Below are 5291 nucleotides of genomic sequence, written 5' to 3'. Positions count from 1 at the left end.
GATAAAGAGAATATTCATACAATACATTGCAAATATGAGACAATAATAAAAAAATACAAGAGTGAAGATAAAACTTTTTTTTTTATTTAGATTTTTGATGGTTTGATCTTGATTTTCTCAACTGTTTCTCTAAGGGTGCGTTTGATTGTCAATTCCTACTTTTCTGTTGTTTGATGGATTTTCTTCTATAGAAAATATTTTCCTACTTTTGGTCATGTGACTATATTTTTCTTAAAATTAAAGAAAATATTTTCTTGAGGACCAAGGAATTCACTCTCTCTCATCTATCCACACTCTCTCATTTACCCGCCAATAAAAAATTAACAAGTATAATATTTTCTATATTAAAAATTAAATCAATCAAACACATTTAATTGACAATTTTCATGCAAATAAATTCTAGGCAATTGAATTGCCTCGAATTTGTTTTCTTTTCATTCAAATTCCTTGTTTGCGATCAAACGCACCCTCAATATATTCTCTTTCCGTTTAGTTCCCCTCATCCCACCTTCCCCAAAAAATCACAAGTAAAAAGGAAAATAAAAGAAAAAGAAAAAGGGAAGAGAAGAAAAGAAGAATCAGAAAAAAATTCCCCAGACTGCCCGTGATTAAATGAAAAGAAAATATCCAGAATTTATAGCCCTAAGTCCTTAGATTTTTTGAAGATAAACTAAACGGACCCCGAAAATTTAATGTGACACCTAGTTGGCGTCCCTAAACTTTAATTTTGTATAATTTGGCCCTCAAACTTTGACTTTCCCTTTCAGTTACGCTGCCCATAAATTACACTCCAAGATCCTTCAATTTTCTGAAGTGTGCACTTTAGTTCCCAAATTCATGATTTTGTACGTTTCTGGTCCATTTTCACTTATCTTGCCTTGTTCTCTTTCCATTTGGGGTTTATGACATATAAAAGTCAAAATTACCCAATTGTGAATCGATATCCGCTCTTTTCATCAATAATTAGCATATTTAGGTATTAAGCCTCTATTTGGTACTCATTTTAATGAGCTTTTTTGGCTCAATCCTCATTTTCCTACAGTGCGGATTGGAGAGCACGAGACAACCTTTCAAAGTTCCCTGTCAGAGACTTAATTTGTGCACAATGCCGTTGAGACTTGCTTTCCCATTTTGCCCTCGTCTTACACTTGCTTCTCCGTCCTGTCAACGCGTCGCCTCTAGCAAGATTGGACACCAATTCATTTTCAGCTCCTTCGAAATTCTCTCTTGCACTACAAATTCACCGGTGACAATGGACAACTACGGCCAGCAACGAGACTCTTTTCTCAAACACTTGGTAAACATTCAACATTCTTCCTGCTTGTTTAGATCATCATATCTCTGTTAGGGACGAGAGACAAAAAATTTGTTCCTTATTTCCCCAATTGTAAATTGCTTCCATTCCACATGTGACCTTGAACACCTGAATGTGAATTTCACGTATGGGAATTCCAAAGCTTAGTTGTGCTATTGATTTTCAAGAAATTGAAGAGTGAGTATACAATACAATGAGAAACTATGTTGGATGCAGCACCGTGTAACCCCATTTTTCGGTTGATGTGTTTCTCATTATTGTGTTCCCTGTACACTTCTATGTAGTATGACAACATGAAACTATCAATTAGATCATACCGTGCCATTTTTCCCCACTAGCCATATCATCCAAAATTAAATACAGTTATGCACGGCGTTGTAAGATGCCAGGATGAGTGCATGTTACAATGACATAGGCTTATTTTTCCCCACCCCTTCGCCGACTAATGCATTGTGTTCTATTTGTTCAATTGTCGCTACGGTTTTTTGTAACACAATTTTTGCCTTACAGTACAGCACCAATGGCGGTGCCTACCCGATGCACTTTGCTACATCCGACTAGCAAGAGCCGTAGCCAGCAGTGCAAACATCTACCAAATGGAACTTCTCGAAGAGCAGGGTCTTCATTGTAACGTGCGAAACTGTGATTGCCAAAGGCCACCAACGAGGCAAGTTCTTCTCCACAAAAGGATAGCAATGTATCGTAGAGATCTTCAACAAGTAGGCAGGAAAGAACTGGACTACATCGCAAATGAAAAACTACTGGAGAAAATTGTGGAAGTGGCACAAACACTTGTTCTAGCTACTATGATGCACGAGAATTGAGTATCGCTCGGGTATCGGTACAATCATCACCCCCGAGCATTGGTGGGAATCCAAAATCAAGGTACCCTATGTTGTATTTCATTACAACTTGCACACACTACATTTCTTGTTTCAAATATTTAGACTGATGTTGTATACACAATACATGCTAAGCAGTAGCTTTTCATATCAAATTAGGATNATTTGTATTCTTGAAATTGTTATGTCTAATCCTTTTTCTTTCTTTCTTGTTTGGAAACAGGAGAATCGTACAAGCACATGGACTGCAACGAGATTTATGACACATATGGGAAACTATCTGACGACACCGAGTACTCGACTAAGTACGCGTTGTCCCCATTGAAGCTATCACAACGTGGTTTCGACTTGGGTACAGACAGTGATCAAGATGACGTTGGCGACAAGTCACCAATCAACGCAGAGGAAATCGATTCTATTAAATGTCCGAATGAAGGCAGAGGAAACTCATCCATGAACATTTTTAGGAGACGAAGTGGGGATAAACGAAAAGGCAAACAACGAAGGGACAAAGGAAGTAAAAAAAGGTATAGTGCTCGAGATGTTTTGGCATTACTCGAGCAGATGGTTAGTGTCGAAACGGATTTCTCCTCAATTGCGAGATCACATTGTAAAGGAGGAAAGTCGATGGCTAAGTGTGTCAACGAACTTCTGTCATCTGGTTACGTGAAGGAGGGTGATGTACTCCACCTGTTCGCATTGTGGTTCCTCCGTGATATAGATAACCAGAATTCTTATTGTGATGTGAAGACACCAGATCTCTGCTTCAAGTTCGTTGAGTACTGCTTTGAGCGAGACAATACGGCGCAACAGCGAAACGGGTGACTCAGTGGTCTTATAGTTATGCAGTGGTGGTGTTTGTTTATTTTTTTTACGTTCTGAACGTTTTTCCCCGTATTATGCATGCAGTAGAGTTGTAACATAATTGAACTGGGCAATTTTCTAGGACCCATGTGAATCTGCTGTGATGGTTGAATACATTAGATACATTGTTAGCAGTAAAGCCCAGATTGTGGGATCTAGCATCCATGACCAATAGGACAATACATTTAAACCAAAACGCAGTCGCAAAGAACAATTTGTCTGTCATCCTGGCTTACAGAAATTGGTAAAAAAACTACGGTTAGGTGTCTCTAAGAGAAAAAGATAGCAACATTTCTTAATAAGGAAAGAAGTTAGCCCCCATTTGTCCCCCATTAAATTTCATTTCATTTTTCTCTCTTCTATTTTCAACCACACAATTTTTCATAAAATAATATTACATGTAAACCGAAGAAATTGTAAAATTCAAATTTTCTATATATATGGAATGAGTGTATTAGATTACAAATCCACATATTATTATCTATTTCAATCTCAATTACATAACTAGTTTCGTCCATACATTTTTGACAATCGATGATTCTATTGTAATTAATTTTATTTTTTAAGAAAAATTAAATCTATTCTAGTCACTACTCGAATTTATTCCTAGTTCAAATTCGAATGAATAGAATACATTCAATTTCAAAATTATATCAAAGATTGCGCACGTGATAAATATTTTTTATAATATTTATTGCACATATGTTAATCAAGCAGTGTTCTAAATCTATTGTGAGCCTACCAACACTATAACAAGCAACCATACATTCAGTTGTTGATCAAACAATCAAATAATAAAAACAGACACACAAGATTAATCAAGAATTGCAAAGTTTCAACTAAACAACTTGTCTTGAATTAAAAAATAAATAATAAAAGGTTTTATCTTCATTCAATAAATGAAAAGAATTAGTCTAGCATGTTATTTAATAAATCATTCGTCCAATACATGAAAAAAATTAGTTAAGCATGTTATTTAATAAATCACACAAAAATATTTGAGAAAATATCATCCAAAATTGAAAATAATGATTGGAAAGTGAAAAATCAATTTCTTCTCGTTAATCTTCAATCTGTTGTGTTAATCGCCTTTGAATTCCGTGCTAGCCTCCTTCTTGTGGTGAAAAATATGTATATTAATATGGTTCTTGTTCTAACCATCTCTTCTAGGTTGAATAGTAGGTTCAGTTTGGTTTCCATAAGAGTTTACAGGATAAAAAAGTACGCTAGATTGTTCAGCCCAGAATTTGCCCTTGCGCATGCCTTACACTTCACTATTCATGTGCCAGATGTTGGTTTTGCTCTCGGAAAGAGCATAACACCGTCCCATATTTTTAGAATTTTAGGTGGGATGGGAAGAGTAAATTATTTCTGCTTCCCAATACATAATGAGGCTCAACTCTAAATAATCGGTAGAGAAATTTTATGTCATACATGGTAATCCTTATAATACTAAATTGAATCAAAAACTTCTTATCAAAGTTGTTAATGGATGAATCCCATGTCAAATAAACGTGAAACCACCTTCTAACATAAAAGAGTTCGAATTATTATTTTTAACATTTTTAAGCTTTAAGATGGAATCTCAAACTTTGCCCTGTATGGTGGGGATTAAAAATCAATTTTTTAATATATTTTGATAAAAGTTAATAAGATGTATAGTTGAAAAGTTATGAGTCCCATAAAATGTTATTAAAATTAATTGTTAACTTTTACTTAAATTAAAGTTCAGATTATGATCTTTACCAAACATGGGTTTAATATGATATCATAATCAATTAAGTTCAAAGGAAAATTTCCTCTATAGCTCAAGCGAGTAATCAAACTTCAATATTAGCGTTCTCTTAAGAACCAACACATTGCGGGGCATCTTAAGGAATAAATACATCGAATAAAGATTAAACCTTTAACAAACATATAAGAGCTTATGTTACTCTTTTTAATAATATTGACATTTTAAGATGAAACCTTAAATTTTAATGAGACATTGTGCCAATGAATTTTATTGATTTTCAATTAGAATATATGTCACGTCTCAAGACTCGTTGTGCTTCAACAAACTCACGACCAACTTATATAATTTCAAAGTGGTCGAATGCATGTAATAATATAATCAATTAAATAATATAGACCAACATTCATTTCAATTGAGGGAAAAAATACTAGTAAATTTGCCTAAATTGTTTCAAAAAAAGTAAATAATATGAAATGAATTGGGAATTATGATATTTAGATTGAAATGTTACTTGATTGAGTGAACTAATTTGACA

This window comes from Olea europaea, unplaced genomic scaffold (genome assembly GCF_002742605.1).
Source record: "Olea europaea var. sylvestris unplaced genomic scaffold, O_europaea_v1 scaffold1636, whole genome shotgun sequence".
NCBI classification, from domain to species: domain Eukaryota; kingdom Viridiplantae; phylum Streptophyta; class Magnoliopsida; order Lamiales; family Oleaceae; genus Olea; species Olea europaea.
Note: the sequence above shows the minus strand (reverse complement) of the source record.